The 24,320-nt window shown below is 46.8% G+C and overlaps 1 protein-coding gene across 5 annotated transcripts in view; it reads left to right on the top strand.

Moving 5' to 3' along the window:
* The window catches only part of AIG1 (androgen induced 1), a 621,643-nt gene that overhangs the window by 480,646 nt on the left and 116,677 nt on the right, over positions 1-24,320 (top strand). The window lies entirely within an intron of this gene.

Here is a 24,320-nt window from a genome sequence, read left to right on the forward strand (position 1 = left end):
TGCTGGTACATTGACCCACAGCACTACATAGCCCTCGCAGTCTATTGAGCCAGAATCTGACCCTGATGAAACCCAGGTGCCCCTTCCCGCATACTATACCACCTTACACGGTGACACAGAGGAAGGTAAAGAGGAATGTGCAGATGACTTTGAAGAGGAGGTGATGGATGACCCAGTTCTGGACCCGGATTGGCATCCATTGGGGGAGGAGGGTGGCGCTGGCACTAGTTCAGATAAGGAGAAGGATCCGCAGCAGGCATTGACATCGCAGCAGCGGTTATCTAGCAGGCCCGTAGCTGTCCTAAAACATGGAGCAAAAACTAAAAGAGTTGCAGGACAGCTTGACCAGACGGTCAACTTAGCACAGTTTACCATAGTAGGAAGAGTGCAATGTGGCACTTCTTTGTCCAAAATCCTACTGATGAGGCAAAGGTTACCTGTAAGAAGTGCGGAAGGACCTTTAGCCGAGGTAAACAACTCAGAAATTTGAATACCAGTTGCATGCTTAGACATTTAATCAACATGCACTTGCAAGCGTGGACGGACTACAAAACCTCAGGTAGCACATGTGCACCTGCTCCGACTGAAGGTAGCCAACAACGCTCCATCGCTACCCCCACTGTAAGACCACCGCCACCATTAAGCACACCACCAGCACTAAATGTGGAAGTGTCGTCACAAGGCCAAAGCACTCAGGAAATCACAATGGTTTTGCAACACAACACTGAATCTAGGCCATCACCACCAATACCATCCCCAACCCCCTCTCACCCATCCGGTTCACCGCTACTTCCCCCATATGCAGCTCTCCAGTCCAGCTCACCCTACCAGACACTCTGAGTAGGACAAGAAAGTACTCATCCTCTCATCCGCGTACACTGTGTTTGAACGCCTACATTGCCAAACTAATCTCATTAGAGATGATGCCCTACCGTTTGGTTGAAAGCGAAGCTTTCCGCGACCTCATGGCCTACGCTGTTCCACGCTATGACCTACCCAGTCGGCACTTCTTTTCTCGAAAAGCCATCCCTGCCCTCCACCGGCATGTGAAAGACCGCATTGTCCATGCACTAAAACAGTCAGTCAGTGGAAAGGTGCACCTCACAACAGATGCATGGACCAGTAGGCATGGCCAGGGCCGTTACGTGTCCATCACTGCGCACTGGGTTAATGTGGTGGATGCAGGCTCCACTGGGGACAGCGGCGGTGGAACAGTGCTGCCTAGCCCACGGTATACGAAACAGTTGGCTGTAGGCTTTCGCTCCTCCTCCTCGTCTATCAGCGAAAGCTTGTCCACAGAGTGCAGTCGCACGAGCACTACATCCGCAGCTGGCAGTGTTGCACACGAGGTGTCCCACTATCGAACAGCTAGTGGTAAGCGTCAGCAGGCTGTGTTAAAGATGATGTCTTTGGGCGACAACAGAGTCATGGCTGGGCAGTGTACATCTTGAGGCAGGCAAGGTAGTCAGTGATAATGGCCGTAATTTTGTGGCAGCCATAGCCCGTGCAAAACTCACACACATACCTTGCCTGGCTCACACTTTGAACCTGGTGGTGTAGTGCTTCCTTAATAATTATCCGGAGTTAAGATCCCTGCTCCATAAGGTGCGAAGACTGTGCTCGCACATCCGTCGCTCGGCCGTACACTCCAGTCGTATGCAGAAGCTGCAGCGATTGCTCCACCTCAGCAAGCACCGCCTAATCATAGATGTTGCAACAAGGTGGAACTCCACCCTGCACATGGTTGAGAGGCTGTGCGAACAGAGGCAGGCTGTAATGCATTTGTGGGAGGATACAAGAGCAGGCAGTTTGAGAGAAGACAAGGAATTGTCGGGTGTGCAGTGTTCAAAGCTGAAAGACCTCTGTAAAGTCCTTCAGTGTTTTGAGGAATGCACACGGCTGGTAAGCGCAGATGACGCCATCATAAGCATGAGCATCCCACTTATGCGTCTGCTCATGCAAAGTTTGACGCACATTAAGGATCAGGCGTCTGCAGCGGAGGAGGAGGAAGAGGGAAGCCTTGATGACAGTCAGCCATTGTCTGGTCAGGGAACTGTCCTGGATGAGGTGGAGGAAGAAGAGGAAGAGGAGGAGGATGAAGATGAGGGGGATGATTATTTTGGGCAGGAGGATGTTTCTCAGGGGGCAAGAGAAAATGTTGGCATTATAAGGTCAGGGACAGTGTTTGTGCGTGACTGTAGGGATGTGGATTTGCCAGAAACTGCTCCTCCACCCACCATGGGCAGTGCATCATTGACACCTGGAACATTGGCCCACATGTGCGATTATGCCTTGCGGATCCTAAAAAGGGACCCCCGCATTGCCAACATGATGAAGGATGACGACTACTGGCTGGCCAGCATCCTCGATCCATGCTACAAAGGCAAATTACACAACATCATGCAACAGGAGAACGTAGAGATAATATTGGCAAACAAGCAAGCAACTCTGGTAAACCGTTTGTTTGAGGCTTTCCCAGCACACAGCAGCGGTGCTGGTTCTCCCACGAGCCGTAGTGGGCACAATGGAAGAGGTGTTCGTGGTGCACACAGCAGAAGTGGTGTTGGAGACAGGGGTTTAATGACCATGTTGTGGAATGATCTCTCAAGTACCGCTCACACGACTGCTAATACTGTATCGATTAAAAGTGACAGGAGGCAGCAGTTGTCAACTATGGTTACAAACTACTTTTCCTCCCATATCGATGTTCTCCCTCACAGGTCATTCCCCTTTGACTATTGAGCCTCTAAACTGGACACCTGGCCTGAATTGGCACAATATGCCTTACAGGACTTGCTTGCCCTGCTGCTAGTGTGTTATCTGAAAGAGTCATCAGTACTGCTGGATCAATCCTGACAGAAAAAAGGATCCATCTGTCGAACTAAAATGTTGATGATCTAACCTTCATTAAAATGAACCATGCATGGGTTTCAAAGGATTTTGTCCCACCTTCCCCTGATGACACATAGGTTACCAGAAAAGTGCCTCGGTTTTTTACTCCTCTTCCTCGGACTTGCCCAATTACGCCCTTTGCAGCAGCTGAATGTCCAGCCAACACATCAACATATGCCAATTTTTAAACCTCCCTAACTGGGCTGCCCACCCCTCCCCCAACGGCTGGGGTCAAGACCTGGCACACCCGGGCAAGTGCCGTTGCTCTGAACAGGTGGATGGGCCCACTGATGGCCGACGGCAATGGCACAGGGCCCCTCATAGTACAATACAGTGTCTCAGACGGTGGGAGGGCTCACTCGCCGTCAGACACACCAGCGTACTATGAGGGGCCCTGTGCCAGTACCGTCGACCATGATTGTGCCCCCCCTGCTTGGTCATGGCCACAGCACTTGCAAGTTGCAATACTTACCTCTCCCTGCTCCACCGCTGTGTAGTCTGGGCAGTTAAATCCTTCACAGGGACGGCCACTAGAAATTTGGTGTATTGATCAATGATGGTTAAGATGTAGCTATGGCCTGTCCTGCTGGCCTCTACCTTCAGATGGCTACCATTTGAAATGGACGTTAACTTACAAGCGGATGCAGTGGTGGCTTATGATCACCTTTCACAGTTGTGATAGTCACAGACGTGTGACATTCCTGCCACCATTTTTCAATGTCTTCTCTCATGCCAATCCAATAGAATGGCCTACGGCCTGTGGCTTCTGTCTTTTGCACTCCAAAATGACCAGACAGATCATGATAGGCAGTGAGGACCATGTCTACATCTCTCCCTGTGATCACAATTTGATGGAGACGAGTAACGGTGATGTGATCCACGCTACTGCGATAAAGCAATCCTTTCTTCACAAAGAACCTTTTTGCTTTCTCCACAGACACAGTAATTGAGGGTCTGCATCGCCTCTGCAACATCTACTGGGAGGTTTTCCCACGATGAGTAATTCCAAAATTTCTGCTAACACTCGACTTTGTGTCTATACTTGAATCCATGTAGTTTCCAGTAGCAGAGATTCTTGACTGGCTTACTGAGATTGAAATATATATGAAGATTTAAAAGTACTGTACCACAACACTGTATACTGGTGTATGCTATGAATACCTTTCCCTTTTTCTACTTTTTTAATTCTGGTGCAATACATAGTGAGCCTGTGAGTGTCTGTGTCTGACTCTGGAAGAATAGATGGAAATTTAACCCTAGACTGGACACACCTGGTATGTGCTGATACAGTACCTTGTTTCAAAAATTTGTATTAAGGTATCATCTGTAAGATAACCAACTGTGGGGGGGACCCTCTTCTTTTGCACAGACAAACACAAGACTGAGACAGAGTTTGTATTGAATAGGTCCGTTTTTAGTGCCCATCCTTCTGTCGACAACAGCAATTCACCACAGCCGTTTCACATTTCCCTGTACACAGGCCCCAGTACCTTCACTTCTTTTGTAACTATAATCGTGGCACCCTCTGTGGCTCTTCCACTGTGGCTGGCCTAGGCCCAACCACCACAGCGCTGCACCAGTCTAAGCACACCGTCCGTATGATAGCCCCAGGCCGTCTTTGTCTGTGGCTACCGTCCTCTGGGCCACCCCCTGTGACCGCCTCAACTGTCAGTCCTCTCTGGAGCCTTTCCACTGTCTCTATTTCCTCAGCAGAACTTCCTCTTTACTGTGCTCCCTTCGCTGACTGACTCTTCCAGAACTTTCCCTCAGCCTTTTATACTTCCAGTTCTGGTAACTCCACCCACCATCACCTATGTTAGGGATGGCGGAATGGACCAAATATAAATAATAGGAGGTGCGGGGTCCACCGTGCGGTAGGTGACAAGACCGCTGCTGGACAATGGCAGACTAGCTAGGAGGCGGAACACTACACTCGGGTTAGCGACACCCGAGGTGCTAGGCGCGGCTCTGTTACAGGCACAGAGATGCCCTAGAGGAAATAAGGCGTAAGCGCCGGACCTGTTAACCTCACAGGCTGCCGGCGTGTGGCGCCGCAGCCGCCAAGAGATGCTGCTGACTGCAGCGCGGCGTAAACTGAGGCCGCTTAATGTCAGTGCTGGGGAAGCGGACACTGACGGACGCTAGTGTATGGTATAGTAGCTCTGTGGCGCATAGCTAGCCACTACCTGGCGCTGACTAAACCAACACTCTGTCACCATTCGCAATATCCGAGGGTAGGGGTTTCAAATAAGTCAGTCACCAGACACATGCATCCATCACCATTCACGCATAGCATAATAAGTCTACACTAGCGCTTGGCCGAGCCACCATGTGGGCTTTTTATAGCCATGCGCTTCCGGGACCTTCCAATACTCTGGGAAGGGCCAATCAGATCTGACACAGGACCTGAGCATGTGACCCCTGCTCTCCACTGAGAGGTCATCTTGCGGGCATGCCCAGCAGCACGGCGAGAGGACTTAGCCTCTGGAGCGGTTCCCTGCAGAGCAGGTTGCGCTACCATTGCTGCACCAGAGGTGGCAGCAACATCCAGGCTCATAGAGCGAGTCTGAGCAGGACGCCTGGATCGCCGGGATTGCTGAGCAGGTCCCTGACCGGTCGGCGGGAAATGGGAGACCCCTGGATGTACGGCTCTGGATTCCTGTTGTGCAGTCCCAGGAATCTGACGCCTAATAACCTAACAGTTTCTCTGACCAATGGCAGTTATTCAGTCCCACTCCTAAACTCTCCACTGCCCCCCAATGGGCAAGCTAAAACACTGCACCCTTTCTCTTTATCTTAGCAGTTTCACACCTACACTGCGCTACACCTCTGCTTCTCACTACAGGCTGTTTTGTCTGTCAGTCCACCTTCCCTACATCATCCATAGTGAGTGAGCGTGTGGGGGTTATGCCTTCTATATATACGGTGAATAGGAGAAACAAATTTTTACACTATACTCGATACAGCTTGTATCTTGTTATACAGTACCTTAGTTCGACATTTAGCATTACGGTCAAATTCATACTGTGTAAGCGTCTGAGAGTGACTACGGGACTATTTATACAGAGATTTCAATTGTACCCTAAAAAATATATACTTGCTATCCTGTTATCCATGACCTTTTTTACAACATTTTTTATTATGGTCAAAACCAAACTGAGAGAGCATCTGAGGTTGACTACGGAAATATATACCGATATTTTCAATTTGGCCAACACTGTATACAGCAGAACGCTTCTGATACAGTAACCTTTTTAGCTATTTAGATTCTGGTGTAATCCATAATGAGCCTGTAAACGTCTGTATGTTAATCCGGCAATATATTTGGAACTTTAAGATTACCCCTACACTGTATACAGCTGTACGCTTGTGTTACATAAAACATTTACAGCTTTTCATATTCTTGTGTAATCCATACTGAGCCTGAGAGCGTTTGTGTCTGCCTCCTGAAATGTATACGGAGAATCAGAATGTTTACACTATACTATATATACCTTGTTTCTGGTGATACTGTACCCTTTTTCAACTTATTATTTTATTGAGTAATCCATACTGAGCCTGTGAGCATCTGTGTATGCCTCATGAAATATATATGGAGATTTACTGTTATCCATAGACTGTATAGAGCTGTACGCTTCTCATACAGTACCATATATCTGCTGGTATTTTGGGTCCAGTTTCAAAAACATGAGGAAATATGGTGGAAGAGGACGCGGGCGTGGGCATGGAGGGCCACCTGGTACTGATGGTGGTGGTGGTGCTTCTGCTGGTAGTGCCAAAAACCCAATAGCAGCTAAGGCAGGAGGTGTTGAGCTAGCGTCATGGTGTAGCTCTGGAAGGCCTGTAAGGCTCCCATTTCTGGGAGTAGGTAGACTGCTTTTAAAGCCAGAGTATCAGGAACTGTTTGTGGCTTACATTGCTGAAACAGCCTCCAGCTCTATCGCTTCCTCTTCTGAAGTTGTAAAAAATGCAAGCACTGAGTCGTAACTGCAGGCATCTGGTCAGGAGAAACCCCTTTCCTTGTGTCCTTCACCCACACCAAAAGTGAAGGATGTGGAAGCACACACCTCAGATTACTCCATGGAGCTCTTTTCACATACCATGCCTGGGTTAATTAAAAATAGGGCCCTTCATGTACTGGAGCAATGTAAATGGGGCAGATCAGACACTGGGGCAGCATCTAAGGGGCCCATTATATACTGGAGCACATTATATATGGAGCATTATTAGGGCCCATGATACACTGGAGCATCATCCATGAGGCCCATCAAGTACAGGAGCATTGTAAATGGGGCAGATCAGTCACTAGAGCAGCATCTAAGGGGCACATTATACACTGGAGCATTACAAATGGGGCCCATTATATATGGAGCATTATTGGAGCCCATCATACACTGGAGCATCATCCATGAGGCCCATCATGTACTGGAGCAATGTAAATGGGGCAGATCAGACACTGGAGCAGCATCTAAGGGGCCCATTATACACTGGAGCATTACAAATGGGGCACATTATATATGGAGCATTATTAGGGCCCATGATACACTGGAGCATCATCCATGAGGCCCATCATGTACAGGAGCATTGTAAATGGGGCAGGTCAGACACTGGAGCAGCATCTAAGGGGCACATTATACACTGGAGCATTACAAATGGGGCCCATTATTTATGGAGCATTATGTGGAGCTCATCAAATAGTGTATGGACCATTATATGTGACTAATTATTTGGTATGGAGAAATATATGGGGCTCATTATTCTGTATGGTGCACAATGTGGTGGCCATAACACTGTATGGAGTAATATACTGTCCTGTTTTTGAGCTATTGTACAATTTAAAATAGATCAGTCATGTCATATAAGCAGTGAAGTATGTGTCATTGTACTATATCTATATTTCTGTGGCGTATCAGAGCATCATGAGTTGTGGTATCTGTTAAAGGGGCGCACTGACACTCGTTGGCCCAGGGCACACGAAAACCTGGAGCCAGCCCAACCCCCCCACAACTTTAGCCAAATAACCCCCAGTTTTCAATGCTTAACTATTATTAGGAAGTAAATTAAGGTTGACAAGCTTCAGTAATTGATGTTTTTGGCATTGAAATGGGCACTGTAGGTGTGTTTACTGTCTTCCACTCCCTGCCGCCTTTGCTTCTCCATTGACTTGCATTGGGTTTCGTGTTTCAGTCGGCCTCCGACTTTTCCCTATAGTCGGCCGATTTCGTTCGAACCGACTTTTGCGAAAGTCGGGTTTCATGAAACCCGACTCGACCCGAAAAAAGGCAAAGTCGCTCATCTCTAATCAGGACATAATAAAAAATTCTCTTGTCCTCCCAAGGTCTTAAAATTTTGTAAATACAGCCTCAGAGGAGCAAAAACTCATGAGAAATTACACAATGGTGTTATTTATTTAACAAAAGCTAGACCAAAATGGAGAAACAGTATGAATAATTAAGTACACCCCATGAATCAAGAAGTTCATAGAATCACCGATAGCAGCAATGCCTAATTTCTTGTACGATTATATTAGTCTCTCACATTGTCCTGGAGGACTTTTTCACCACTCTTCTTTACAACATTGCTTAAGTTCTTTAAGGTTTATGGGCATTCATTTACGCACAGCTCTCATAACCTCTTACCGACATATGACGTACTGGTATGTCATATCTCGTGTTCTTGACTTTGATGCAGGCTCGCACGTCAAGCCCATATCTTTCTCGACATATGATTGCTGATGTAATTGATGATGGCATGATCGCAAGGGCAGTGATGAGTTGCCATGAAAGCCTGAAGTCTGCTGAAGACCTCCGTGTTTGTAATGATGATTCTTCTGTGAAAGCCAGCCTGCAGCTAGTGGTCAGAGGAGACTGTGATTTTCACTATACATAACAGTGCTGAGGCCCTGCTGTGTATATCATGAGCGATCAGACGATTGCAGTCCCCCTGAAGGGACTATTAATTACAGTAAAAATTAAAAAAATGGTTATTAAAAATAGGAAAAAAAAAACACAAAAGTTCAAACCACCCCCTTTTGCCCCTTTAAAAATAATCTATCAAAATATAAAATAAATTAATCCGGTAAAGAGCGTTGCTGCTGCAACATTGCAATAGCAGGCAATCAAAACATCCTATCTACCCTAAAAATTATATCAATAAAAATGCTACTTCAGGTTGAAAATTGAGAGAGTTGCCGCTCTAGGAAAATGGCGACACAAGAAAAAAAAATTTTCCCACAAATTTATGATTTTTCACCACTTACAGTCATATGTTAAAGTTTGGGCACCCCTATTAATGTTAACCTTTTTTCTTTATAACAATTTTGGTTTTTGCAACAGCTATTTCAGTTTCATATATCTAATAACTGATGGACTCAGTTATATTTCTGGATTCAAATGAGGTTTATTGTACTAACAGAAAATGTGCAATCTGCATTTAAACAAAATTTGACTGGTGCAAAAGTATGGGCACCCTTATCATTTTCTTGATTTGAACACTCCTAACTACTTTTTTCTGACTTCCTGAAGCACTAAATTGGTTTTGTAACCTCATTGAGCTTTGAACTTCATAGCCAGGTGTATCAAATCATGAGGAAAGGTATTTAAGGTGGCCACTTGCAAGTAGTTCTCCTATTTGATTCTCCTATGAAGAGTGGCATCATGGGCTCCTCAAAACAACTCTCAAATGATCTGAAAACAAAGATTATTCAACATAGCTTTTTAGGGAAAGGATACAAAAAGTTGTCTCAGAGATTTAACCTGTCAGTTTCCACTGTGAGGAACATAGTAAGGAAATGGAAGAACACAGGTACAGTTCTTGTTAAGCCCAGAAGTGGCAGGCCAAGAAAACTATCAGAAAGGCAGAGAAGAAGAATGGTGAGAACAGTCAAGGACAATCCACAGACCACCTCCAAAGACCGGCAGCCTCATCTTGCTGCAGATGGTGTCACTGTGCATCGGTCAACAATACAGCGCACTTTGCACAAGGAGAAGCTGTATGGGAGAGTGATGCGAAAGAAGCCGTTTCTGCAAGCACGCCACAAACAGAGTCGCCTATGCTATGCAAAAGCACATTTGAACAAGCCAGTTACATTTTGGAAGAAGGTCCTGTGGACTGATGAAACAAAGATTGAGTTGTTTGGTCATACAAAAAGGCGTTATGCATGGAGGCTAAAAAACACAGCATTCCAAGAAAAACACTTGCTACCCACAGTAAAATTTGGTGGAGGTTCCATCATGCTTTGGGGCTGTGTGGCCAATGCCGGCACCGGGAATCTTGTTAAAGTTGAGGGTCACATGGATTCAACTCAGTATCAGCAGATTCTTGACAATAATGTGCAAGAATCAGTGACGAAGTTGAAGTTACGCAGGGGATGGATATTTCAGCAAGACAATGATCCAAAACACCGCTCCAAATCTACTCAGGCATTCATGCAGAGGAACAATTACAATGTTCTGGAATGGCCATCCCAGTCCCCAGACCTGAATATCATTGAACATCTGTGGGATGATTTGAAGCGGGCTGTCCATGCTCGGCGACCATCAAACTTAACTGAACTGGAATTGTTTTGTAAACCGGAATGGTCACAAATACCTTCATCCAGGATCCAGGAACTCATTAATAGCTACAGGAAGCGACTAGAGGCTGTTATTTTTGAAAAAGGAGGATCTACGAAATATTAATGTCACTTTTATGTTCAGGTGCCCATACTTTTGCACCGGTCAAATTTGGTTAAAATGCAGATTGCACATTTTCTGTTGGTACAGTAAACCTCATTTGAATCCAGAAATATAACTGAGTCCATCAGTTATTAGATATATGAAACTGAAATAGCTGTTGCAAAAACCAAAATTGTTATAAAGAAAAAAGGTTAACATTAATAGGGGTGCCCAAACTTTAACATATGACTGTAAATAAAAAAAGCTATATACGTTTGGTATCTGCATAATCTTTCTGACCTAGAGAATCATATTGCCAGGCCAGTTTTACTTTAAAGTCAGCAGATTTTTTTCTTTTTGAGGTCTTGACTTTAACTGGGCTATTGCAACACATTGATTTTTTTTCAGTCATTCTCATGTAGATTTCCTATGATTGTTTTCTTGTTTTATTATTAACTTTAATTCAACCTTTATTTTTTGATAGCCGCACATTTGATTCTAGAATACTTTGGTGTAAAGAAAAGTTCATAGTCAACTTAAGCACTTCAGAGTGTCCAGATCCTTTAGCCAAGCCTCCCAATCCAGCGGGACAGTCCCGATTTTCACAGCCTGCCCCACTGTCTCGACTGGGAGTTTACTCTTCTCGCACTGCACTGAGCCGCCACGCCCCCCCCATGCACCAACCCCATCCAATCCTTGCTCTCCCAGAGACCCACCGCAGCCCCTCACTGCTAATAAATCCCAGCAATAACGTCGCTGGACTGCTCTGTGCACACAGGACCTGTGATGAGGTTACAGGAGGGGAGGAGTCAGGGGTCACATGATCAGGGGTCTCCGTGTCTGCAGGACTCTGCTGTGCTGGTTGTCATGGTGCTGGATGAGGGGAAGTTTGTGTGTGGGGTCAGGAGGGGTTTATAGGGTGGATGTAGCAGAGCTGTGTGTGTATGAAGTGTACGGAGCGGAGCCGTGTGTACGAGGTGTATGGAGCTCTTTGTTCTTTATACAAAGAAAAGGCTTTCTTCTGTCAACCCTTCCAAACAAGCCATTAGCAGAAGCACCATTGGCACCAACTGTATGTATGTGACCATTAAACACAGGTCACAATTGGGCTCATTAGCCTTTGGCAAACCTATTAGTGGAGAGGAAGATGAGAGCATTTTTGAATATAAGGCATATCACTTGTCACAGCAGGATGATGTTACATCTAACAACGTCACTGTCAGTTTGAGTTCGTGTTCTGCACAGAATGATTGACCTGATGACAAATGGCTAAGAGGATAATTTTTTGACCATTTTAATAAAAAAAAACATGAAAAGTCTGTAAGGGCTTTGTGTTATTAAATGGACTGTTGGTTACTACAAGGCTATGAACCATTTCTGTGGTGAGGGCACTTTGACATTACTATAAGGCTGTATTTGCATTAAAGAGATTGTTAGACACGTCTTTTTAGTGTATTTGGAACTGTCATGATTTGGACATGGCTAATGTCCTGTTTTCTCAGGGTTAAGTTTGCTGGCCTGGGAGGGATATTTATACTCACTCCAGACTAGGATTCCTTGTCAGCTATACTTTCATCTAGTCTGTGTGCCTGACCCCTGGAGTGTGGAGTGTTTGCAATTGCTTTGTTTGCTCTCCGTGCGGTGCTTTGCTTGTTTGTTCTTTTGGATTTCTGGCCTCTGGCTTCCCTTCTGACAATCCTGTCTCACCCATTTGATACCTCGTGATCTCTTGGTTCTGATCTTAGCTTGTTTGACTACTCTCCTGTGTTTATCGTCTCCTCTGCACCCCGGCATCTGGCTCCGCTCCAATCACCTCCTACTCTGTCACATGGTTCAGGTCCTGTTTGTTACCCGGCGCTTTGCTCAGCTCCCTTGCTGCTGTGTGCAGCTCTCCCCACAGCAATAATACCCGGGAGTTGTGACAGGAACCCTCAATTTGCAGCAAATTTATTAGCTTTGAATCCATGGCCAAAAATAGCAAATTCGAATCTCAAAAGATTTGATCATCTCTTTTGATCAGACACTTTAAAACACATGTATAGGATTTTTTTTACTCCTTGTATTATCCCTGTCATAATTTGAAAACTTAACTTTTTTGTTGTGTTAGAAGGTTTTTTTTTTATAATGCAATACTAATAACCCAAATGTAATGTATTTTAAATTTTGAATTACCAGACTCATGATATCATGGGTAAAAGTGTACATATAGTAAGAACAGGCACTCATGATGTCAAAATTGTTAAAATGCTACCTATTGTGTTACCCAGCTATATAAAACAAAAACATATAGTCGTTTCCAGAAATTGCAGACCTGACTAGGTCCACATTCTGCAAAACGAATGTTTATATACAGTGGCATGTAAAAGTTTGGACATCTCTGGTCAAAATTGCTGTTGTTGTGAACAGTTACGCATAGAGTTGAGCGAAACGGGTCGAAAAATTTCAAAAGTCGCCGACTTTTGGCAAAGTCGGGTTTCATGAAACGAAACCCGACCCTATGATGAGGTCGGCCACGAGGTCGGCGACTTACGCGCCAAAGTCGCGTTTCAAAAGTTTGTTTTGCGCTCTTTTTCAGCCAATCAGGATCCACGGACACTGTGGGCAACGTGATGACATAGGCAGGGGTCACCACCATCTTTCAGAAGGGCATGCAAGTGATTGGCTTGCTTTGGTGGGCGTCACAGGGGGTATAAAAGGGCGTGCACGCCGACCGCCATCTTACTTCTGCCGATCTCAGTATAGGGAGAGGTTGCTGCTGATTCTGTAGGGAGAGCGTTAGGCAGGGAAGAAGACAAAAAAACTGCTTCTGCTGCTAGCGATTTGGCCTGCACAACACACCAGTCACTGTGTGTGCAGTGCAAGGGGAGGCTATATAGTGGTGTATCAGTGGTGTTGGTTGTTGGGCTGCCTTCTAAGGCTTCCTGACATTCCTGCATTGCTGTTTACCCACTGCTCCGCAAACTGCTTTTTTAAAAGCAATCCCAATTTTTTTTTTTTGTCCTGCTGAGAAGAAAAAAAAACTGCTTCTGCTGCTAGCAATTTGGCCTGCACAACACACCAGTCACTGTGTGTGCAGTGCAAGGGGAGGCTATATTGTGGTGTATCAGTGGTGTAGGTTGTTGGGCTGCCTTTTAAGGCTTCCTGACAGGCTGGCATTGCTGTTTACCCACTGCTCCGCAAACTGCTTTTTTAAAAGCAATCCAATCTCCCTTATCCTCTAGTCACTTTTGTCACAGCTGTGCCATCGAGCCTGTGACATAGCGCTCAGATATCAGTGGGCCTCACACAATCCAAAAGTGTCCAGTGTCCAAAAGTGTGTGCAGAGATTCAAAATCTCCCTTATCCTCTAGTCACTTTGGTCACAGCTGTGCCATCGAGCCTGTCACATAGCGCTCAGATATTAATTGGGCCTCACACAATCCAAAAGTGTCCAGTGTCCAAAAGTGTGTGCAGAGATTCAAAATCTCCCTTATCCTCTAGTCACTTTGGTCACAGCTGTGCCATCGAGCCTGTCACATAGCGCTCAGATATTCATTGGGCCTCACACAATCCAAAAGTGTCCAGTGTCCAAAAGTGTGTGCAGAGATTCAAAATCTCCCTTATCCTCTAGTCACTTTGGTCACAGCTGTGCCATCGAGCCTGTCACATAGCACTCAGATATCAGTGGGCCTCACACAATCCCAAAGTGTCCAGTGTCCAAAAGTGTGTGCAGAGATTCAAAATCTCCCTTATCCTCTAGTCACTTTGGTCACAGCTGTGCCATCGAGCCTGTCACATAGCGCTCAGATATTCATTGGGCCTCACACAATCCAAAAGTGTCCAGTGTCCAAAAGTGTGTGCAGAGATTCAAAATCTCCCTTATCCTCTAGTCACTTTGGTCACAGCTGTGCCATCGAGCCTGTCACATAGCTCTCAGATATTCATTGGGCCTCACACAATCCAAAAGTGTCCAGTGTCCAAAAGTGTGTGCAGAGATTCAAAATCTCCCTTATCCTCTAGTCACTTTGGTCACAGCTGTGCCATCGAGCCTGTCACATAGCGCTCAGATATTCATTGGGCCTCACACAATCCAAAAGTGTCCAGTGTCCAAAAGTGTGTGCAGAGATTCAAAATCTCCCTTATCCTCTAGTCACTTTGGTCACAGCTGTGCCATCGAGCCTGTCACATAGCGCTCAGATATCAGTGGGCCTCACACAATCCCAAAGTGTCCAGTGTCCAAAAGTGTGTGCAGATTCAAAATCTCCCTTATCCTCTAGTCACTTTGGTCACAGCTGTGCCATCGAGCCTGTCACATAGCGCTCAGATATTCATTGGGCCTCACACAATCGAAAAGTGTCCAGTGTCCAAAAGTGTGTGCAGAGATTCAAAATCTCCCTTATCCTCTAGTCACTTTGGTCACAGCTGTGCCATCGAGCCTGTCACATAGCTCTCAGATATTCATTGGGCCTCACACAATCCAAAAGTGTCCAGTGTCCAAAAGTGTGTGCAGAGATTCAAAATCTCCCTTATCCTCTAGTCACTTTGGTCACAGCTGTGCCATCGAGCCTGTCACATAGCGCTCAGATATTCATTGGGCCTCACACAATCCAAAAGTATCCAGTGTCCAAAAGTGTCTGCAGAAATTCAAAATCTCCCCTGTCCTATAGACACCTTGTACCTTGTTTTACATTACTATATAGTTTGTTGGATTTTGTCTACATTTCTACCAAAAATGAGGAAGGCTGGTGGAAGAGGCCGTGGAATTGGGCGGGGGTTGGCAGCTGGTAATGATGGTGTTGGTGGTGGATCTGATGGTAGTGGCAAGAGCAAAATAGGACCGAATGCAGGAGGTGTTGAGCCTGCGTCATCGTCTGGCTACATAAGGCCTCGAACGCTTAGTTTTCTAGGAGTTGGCAAACCGCTTTTAAAGCCAGAGCATCAGGAAAAAGTTTTGTCTTACATTGCTGACTCAGCCTCCAGCTCTATCGCCTCCTCTTCTTCAGTTGTAAAAAGTAAAAGCACTGAGTCGTCATTGGAGGCTCATGTTCATGAACCACACCTTTCCTTGTGTCCTTCACCCCAACCAAGATTGAAGGATGATGCAGGCCATACTACTGATTACTCCATGGAGCTGTTTTCACATACCATGCCTGGATTATCAAGTCAAATGGTGAATTACCCAGGCCAAGATGAATCTGACATGGAGTGCACTGATGCACAGCCGCTGATGGATGATTCTGCTGGTACATTCACTCAGAGCACTACATTGTCCTCGCAGTGTACAGAGCCAGATTCTGACCCTGATGAGACTCAGGTGCCCCTTCCCGCACACTATACCACCATACACGGTGACACAGAGGAAGGTGCACATGACATAGAAGAGGAGGTGATGGATGACCCAGTTGTTGACCCAGATTGGCATCCATTGTGGGAAGAGGGTGCTGCTTCCAATAGCTCAGATGAGGAGCATCCACAGCAGACATCGACATCGCAACAGCTGTTATCTGGCAGGCCCGTAGCACTCCAAAGACAGTTTCCAAACATCAAAAGAGTTGCTGGACAGCTTGTCCAGAGGGTCAAAAGATCACAGCGTGCTAGGCCGCAAAATGTCTGCCAAAGTAGGAAGAGTGCAGTGTGGCACTTTTTTGAACAAAATCCTCATGATCAGGCCAAGGTTATCTGTAAGAAGTGCGCAAAGACCTTTAGCCGAGGGAAAAATCTGAAAAATTTGAATACCAGTTGCATGCTTAGACATTTAACCAGCATGCACTTGCAAGCGTGGACACAACACCAAACCTCAAGTGCCACATGTGCAACTGATCACAACGAAGGTAGTCAGCAATGCTACATTGTTTCCCCCACTGTAAGCCCACCGTTAGCACAGCAGCAAATGTTGAGGTGTCGTTGCAAGGCCACAGCAGTCAGGGAATCCCACTGTTATATCAACGAAAGACTGATTCTAGGCCATCAGAAAGAACACCAACTCCATCACCATCATCAACCCTCTCTCAGTCCGCACCTGTCCACCGCTACTTCCACCATATGCAGCTCTCAAGTCCAGCTCACCCTCCCAGACACTATGAGTAGGTCAAGAAAGTACTCAGTCTCTCATCCGCGTACACTGGGTTTGAACGCCCACATTGCCAAACTAATCTCGTTTGAGATAATGCCCTTTCGGTTGGTGGAAAGCACAGCTTTCCGCGAACTCATGGCCTATGCAGTACCACGCTATGACCTACCCAGTCGCCAATTCTTCTCTCGCAAAGCCATCCCAGCCCTCCACCATCATGTGAAAGACCGCATTGTCCATGCATTCAAGCAGTCAGTGAGCGGAAAGGTGCACCTCACAACTGATGCATGGTCCAGTCGGCATGGCCAGTGCCGTTACGTGTCCATCACTGCGCACTGGGTTAATGTGGTGGATGCAGGGTCCACAGGGGACAGCGGTGGTGGGACAGTGCTGCCTAGCCCACGGTATAGGAAACAGTTGACTGTAGGCGTTCGACCCTCCTCCTCCTCCTCCTCCAGAAGCGAAAGCTCGTCCACAGAGCGCAGTCGTACGAGCACTCCATCTGCAGCTGCCACTGTTGCACACGATGTGTCCCCCTATCGAGCAGCTAGTGGAAAGCGTCAGCAGGCTGTGTTGCAGATGATGTGTTTGGGCAACAGACACACCGCCGAGGTGCTGGCCGAGTACTTGAAGCGAAAAACTGAGTCATGGCTGGGCAGTGTACATCTTGAGGCAGGCAAGGTAGTTAGTGATAACGGCCGTAATTTTGTGGCAGCCATAGCCCTTTCAAAACTTAGCCACATACCTTGCTTGGCTCACACCTTGAACCTGGTGGTGCAGTGCTTCTTCAAAAATTATCCAGAGTTAACAGCCCTGCTCCAGAAGGTGCGAAGACTGTGCGCGCACATCCGCTGGTCGCCTGTACACTCCGTTCGTATGCAGAAGCTGCAGCGATTGCTCCACCTTCCCAACCACCGCCTCATTATCGACATTGCAACAAGGTGGAACTCCACCCTGCACATGGTGGAGCGGCTGTGCAAGTAGAGGCAGGCCATAATGCATTTGTGGGAGGATACACGGCCAGGCACTTTGAGAGCAGACATGGAGTTGACAGGTGTGCAGTGGTCGAAGCTGAAAGACCTCTGTAAAGTCCTTCAGTGTTTTGAGGAATGCACACGGCTGGTAAGCGCAGACGACGCCATCCTAAGCATGAGCATCCCACTTATGCGTCTGCTCATGCAAACTTTGACGCACCTTAAGGAGCAGGCGTCTGCAGCCAATGTTGATGATGAGGAAGAGGAGGAGGGAATCCTTGATGACATTCAGCCATTGTCTGCTCAGGGACCTCTCCTGGACGAGGTGGAGGAAGAAGAGGAGGAGGAGGATGATGATGGGGATGATTACTTAGGGGAGGAGGATGCATCTCGTGGGGCAAGTGAAAATGTTGGCGTGGCAAGGTCTGGTACAGGGTTTGTGCGTGACTGGAGGGATGTGGATTTGCCAGAAAGTGCTCCTCCACCCAGCACTCGCAGTGCATCATTGACACCGGGAACATTGGCCCACATGTCAGATTATGCCTTGCAGATACTAAAAAGGGAACCCCGCATTGCCAAAATGATGAACGTTGACGACTACTGGTTGGCCAGCATCCTGGATCCACGCTATAAAGGCAAATTACAAAACATCATGCCACAGGAGAACCTTGACCTAATATTGGCTAATAAACAAGCAACTCTGGTAAATCGGTTGCTTGAGGCATTCCCAGCACACAGCAGCGGTGATGGTTCTCACACGAGCCGTACGGGCCGGGGGCAGCTTGGCAGAGGTGTTCGTGGTGCACACAGCAGAAGTGGCGTTGGAGACAGGGGTTTCATGACAATGTTGTGGACTGATTTTTCAAATACCGCTCACACAACTGGTAATACTGCATCGATGGAAAGTGACAGGAGACAGCAGTTGTCAACTATGGTTACAAACTACTTTTCCTCCCATATCGATGTTCTCCCACACAGGTCATTCCCCTTTGACTATTGGGCCGCTAAACTGGACACCTGGCCTGAATTGGCCCAATATGCCTTACAGGAGCTCGCTTGCCCAGCTGCAAGTGTGCTATCGGAAAGAGTCTTCAGTGCAGCTGGATCAATCCTGACAGAAAAAAGGACCCGTCTGTCAACCCAAAATGTGGATGATCTAACCTACATTAAAATGAACCATGCATAGGTTTCCAAGGATTTTGTCCCACCTTCCCCTGATGACACATAGGGTGACAGAAAAATGGCTTGCTTTGGTCCACCTCTTCCTGGGACTTCACCTATTTCGCCTTTTGCATCAGCTGAATGTCCAACATCAACATATGCCACTTTCTAAAACTCCCTAACTGTGCTGCCTCCCCCCCCATGGCCGGGGTCACCACCTAGCGCACAACACCGTGCGAGTGCCGTTGCCCTGGAGAGGTGGGTAGGCCGACTCTTGGGCGCGGGCACTGGCACAGGGTCCCTCATAGTGCAATCAAGTGTCTCTGACGGTGGTGGTGCACACCCGACGTCAGACACACCGCTGTACTATGAGGGGCCCAGTGCCAGTACCGACGCCCACGAGTGGGCCCCCCTTGCTTGGGCAGGGCCCCAGCATTTGCAATCTTTACCTCTCCCTGCTCCTCCGCTGTGTAATCTGGGCCGTCAAATCCATACTGTGCCTGACACCGTCTGAGCCTGCCTCCTGATGTATAGACATATATTTTGAATGTGTACGCTATCCATACATGTTATCTGGGGATACGGTACCCTTTCTAATCTTTGTGCAATCACGGGCAATCCATACTGGGCCTAACACCGTCTGAGCCTGCCTCCTGAGACATATATTTTGAATGTGTACGCTATCCATACATGTTATCCGGGGAAACGGTACCCTTTCTAACCTTTGTGCAATCACGTGCAATCCATACTGGGCCTAACACCGTCTGAGCCTGCCTCCTGAGACATATATTTTGAATGTGTACGCTATCCATACATGTTATCTGGGGATACGGTACCCTTTCTAACCTTTGTGCAATCACGTGCAATCCATACTGGGCCTAACACCGTCTGAGCCTGCCTCCTGAGACATATATTTTGAATGTGTACGCTATCCATACATGTTATCCGGGGAAACGGTACCCTTTCTAACCTTTGTGCAATCACGTGCAATCCATACTGGGCCTAACACCGTCTGAGCCTGCCTCCTGAGACATATATTTTGAATGTGTACGCTATCCATACATGTTATCTGGGGATACGGTACCCTTTCTAACCTTTGTGCAATCACGTGCAATCCATACTGGGCCTAACACCGTCTGAGCCTGCCTCCTGAGACATATATTTTGAATGTGTACGCTATCCATACATGTTATCCGGGGAAACGGTACCCTTTCTAACCTTTGTGCAATCACGTGCAATCCATACTGGGCCTAACACCGTCTGAGCCTGCCTCCTGAGACATATTTTGAATGTGTACGCTATCCATACATGTTATCTGGGGATACGGTACCCTTTCTAACCTTTGTGCAATCACGTGCAATCCATACTGGGCCTAACACCGTCTGAGCCTGCCTCCTGAGACATATATTTTGAATGTGTACGCTATCCATACATGTTATCCGGGGATACGGTACCCTTTCTAACCTTTGTGCAATCACGTGCAATCCATACTGGGCCTAACACCGTCTGAGCCTGCCTCCTGATGTATAGACATATATTTTGAATGTGTACGCTATCCATACATGTTATCCGGGGATACGGTACCCTTTCTAACCTTGGTGCAATCACGTGCAATCCATACTGGGCCTAACACCGTCTGAGCCTGCCTCCTGAGACATATATTTTGAATGTGTACGCTATCCATACATGTTATCCGGGGATACGGTACCCTTTCTCACCTTTGTGCAATCACGTGTAATCCATACTGGGCGTGAGAACGGTTAGCGAGCTGTTAAGCAAGCTACAGCACCTGTGGTTTGCACACGTAAGTTTTTCATTTTTTCAGGAATGACGGTTAGGCCTAATTCCGGAACTGCGGTTGACCTGCACTTACTGGGAAATCATTGTTCGCGGGTAATAATTGTAATCAGTGATCCCCATCACTAACGTTGTTCAGCGGGTTATCTGCACCTGTAAGCGACAAACGCTGGCCTTTTCAGTGTAGCGCACATGCAGCCACGGACATGTAAGGGCATGACACACCAGTTATTGGCCAATCTCATGTGCCAGAGCCTCACGTGTCCCTCTAGTAAGCCGGACTCGGACCGCGGGGCATGACGGAGTCTCGTTCGTTAACGGAATTAAGCTTGCAATGTGTGCATCTGTTCTGTAGCTGGCATGGTTGAGGTTTCCCAGGTGGAGTCGAATTTAACCGTAGGCTCCACTCCTGGTGGTGCCCTTCTGGACATTCCTTTAAGGTTCAGCTTTGCAACCATACTGCCCACGTAAAACAAACACTTTGCCTTCATGAACGCTGTTTGGAGGGTCATGACTCGTGGGAATAACGCCGCCCAATCAGTTAACCTGCTAGAGAGATCCTTCGTTGCTCCCAAGCATGACATAACACTCCCTAGGAAGAAGGTAATGCCACTGTGGCGACCGTACTCCTGGGGGGCGACACAAGTGCACTGATGCCCAGCCACTGCTCGATGAATCTGCTGGTACATTGACCCAGACCACTACATTCCCCTCGCACGCTACCCGGCCTGAATCTGACCCTGATGAAACTCAGGTTACCCTTCCCATATACAGTTCCATCTTACACGGTGACAAAGAGGAAGCTGCAGATGAAAGTGCAGGTTCGGCCCACCCGCCATCAGACACACCACCGTACTATCAGGGGCCCTGTGCCAGTGCCGTCGCCAACGAGTGGGCCCCCCCTGCTTGCCCAGGATCACAGCACTTGCAAAGTTGAAATACTGTGCAGTGAGATGGAAGATGGGGACGACGAGGAGTCTAGACTATTACAGGGATTCCCTAGCGAGGAGACTTATTTGATTGTTTTCAATGTTGGGACAGCAATTTTTGGGGAGCACTATACTCTGGAGAATGATAGATGGGGCCCACCATACACTGGAACATTCCAAAGGTGGACATCAGACACTGGAGCAGCATTTACAGGGCCCATTATACACTAGAGCATTAGAAATGGGGCCCATTATGTTTGGAGCATTATTTGGGCCCATAAGACAGTGGAGCTTCATCCATGGGGACCAACATATACTGTAGCATTATGTGGAGCTCATCATATACTGTTTCAAACATTATATGGGACCAATGATTCTGTATGGAGAAATAGATGGGCCTCGTCATGAGATGTAAAAAGTGAGGTATTTTTCATTGTACTATACCGCTATTTCTCTGCCGTATCGGAGCATGATGAGTTGTGGTATGTGTTAAAGGGGCGCTCTTTCGCCCAGGGCACATGAAAACCTGCAGCCAGCCCTCCCCCCCCACAACTTTAGCCAAATAACCCCCATTTTTCAGTGCGTAACTTGTATTATGAAGTTAATTAAGGTTGACAAGCTTAAGTAAGAAGAATTGATGCTTTTGGCATTCAAATGGGCACTGTAGGTGTTTCCTGTCCTCCTCTCACTGCCGACTTTTATTCCCCATTGACTTACATTGGGTTTCGTGTTTCGGGACGACCCCGACTTTTCCCTATAATCGGACGATCTTGCTCGACCCGACTTTTGGAAAAGTCAGGTTTCACGAAACGAAATGCGACCCTAAAAAACCAAAAGTCGCTCAACTCTAGTTACGCAAGTTGAAAATGAAATGATCTCTAAAAGGCCTAAAGTTAAAGATGACACATTTCCTTTGTATTTTAGGCAAAAATATATATATTGTAACGTTTTAGACCTTAATTGACTGTTAAGGTTATGGCTTGTTCACTATCATAGGAAAGGCCCAGTGATGCAAATTTCCCAGCTTTAATAAAACCCAGCTTCCTCTAATCATGTGACAAAAAACATCAGCCATGGGCTCTTTTAGCCCCTTAGCAACCAGGGGTATTTTGGGTTTTGAATTTCTGTTTTTTGCTCCCCTTCTTCCCAGCCATAGCTTTTTTATTTTTCTGTCAATATGGTCACGTTAGGGCTTGTTTTTTGTGGGACAAGTTGCACTTCTGAACTGCACAATTGGTTGTAACTAGTGTTGAGCATTCCGATACCGCAAGTATCGGGTATCGGCCGATACTTGCTGTATCGGAATTCCGATACCGACTTCCGATATTTTTTCAATATCGGAAGTCGGCATCGGAATCGGAAGTTCAAAGTTGATTGACAGCCTGACGTCATCATGATGCGCGGTGTGTGCGCATCATGATGCGCCGTCATTTCGGGCCTTCCGGGGGTCTCTGCCGGGGGGCTGTGCCGGCCTGCCGGGGGGCTGTGTGGACTGCCCGGGGTCTGTACCGGCCTGCCGGGGGGCTGTGCCAGCCTGCCGGTGGTCTGTGCACCCTGTGGGGGTCTGTACCGGCCTGCCGGTGGTCTGTGCACCCTGTGGGGGTCTGTACCGGCCTGCCGGGGGGCTGTGCCGGCCTGCCGGTGGTCTGTGCACCCTGTGGGGGTCTGTGCCGGCCTGCCGGGGGGCTGTGCTGATGTCCGGGGGTCTGTGCAAGCATCGTCCGATGGGACTACAAGTCCCATCTGGCGATGCCTGCTACCATGACAGTGATTGACACATTAGCCAATGATGGGACAGTAGTAGTCCCATCATCCGGCTAATATGTTAAATGTTAAAAAAAAAACAAAAAAAAAAAAAAACACTACATGCATGCTACATACATACTACATGCTACATACATACTACATACATACTACATACATACCACATATATACCACATACATACTACATACATACTACATACATAACACATATATACTACATACATACTACATACAATACATTCATACAATACATACATAGACATACAGTACATATAACATAGAGTAACATACTTACCAATACTTGTCACATTGTTCCCCGAAGCCATTGTCTTTTACGGAATAAATATTAACATAACAAACCACAAAAATACTCACCCACGATCCGAAGCAGTCCACGAGTGTGTCCCACGACGATCTTGGGTAGAGAACTGCAGCATCAGCTGTTGCTGCCATTCTCTACGGGCTGCAGGAATCCAATGACGGAGGGTAGGTATCCTTCCGCACTGTATTCCTCCGCCACTTAAAAAAAAAAAGTCCCTAGTCTCACTTTATGCCATTGCTGTGTGGGAAATTCCCACGCAGCAATGGCATAAAATGAGACTAGGGACTTTTTTTTTTTTTTAAGTGGCGGAGGAATACCGTGCGGAAGGATACCTACCTTCCGTCATTGGATTCCTGCAGCCCGTAGAGAACGGCAGCAACAGCTGATGCTGCAGTTCTCTACCCAAGATCGTCGTGGGACACACTCGTGGACTGCTTCGGATCGTGGGTGAGTATTTTTGTGGTTTGTTATGTTAATATTTATTCCGTAAAAGACAATGGCTTCGGGGAACAATGTGACAAGTATTGGTAAGTATGTTACTCTATGTTATATGTACTGTATGTCTATGTATGTATTGTATGAATGTATTGTATGTAGTATGTATGTAGTATATATGTGGTATGTATGTAGCATGTAGTATGTATGTAGTATGTATGTAGCATGCATGTAGCATGCAGTATGTATGTAGCATGCATGTAGTATATATGTAGTATGTATGTAGCATGTAGTATGTATGTAGTATGTATGTATGTAGCATGTAGCATGCATGTAGTATG

This window comes from Dendrobates tinctorius, unplaced genomic scaffold (genome assembly GCF_039654945.1).
Source record: "Dendrobates tinctorius isolate UK_male_01 unplaced genomic scaffold, ASM3965494v1 ptg000046l, whole genome shotgun sequence".
Taxonomy (NCBI): Eukaryota; Metazoa; Chordata; class Amphibia; order Anura; family Dendrobatidae; genus Dendrobates; species Dendrobates tinctorius.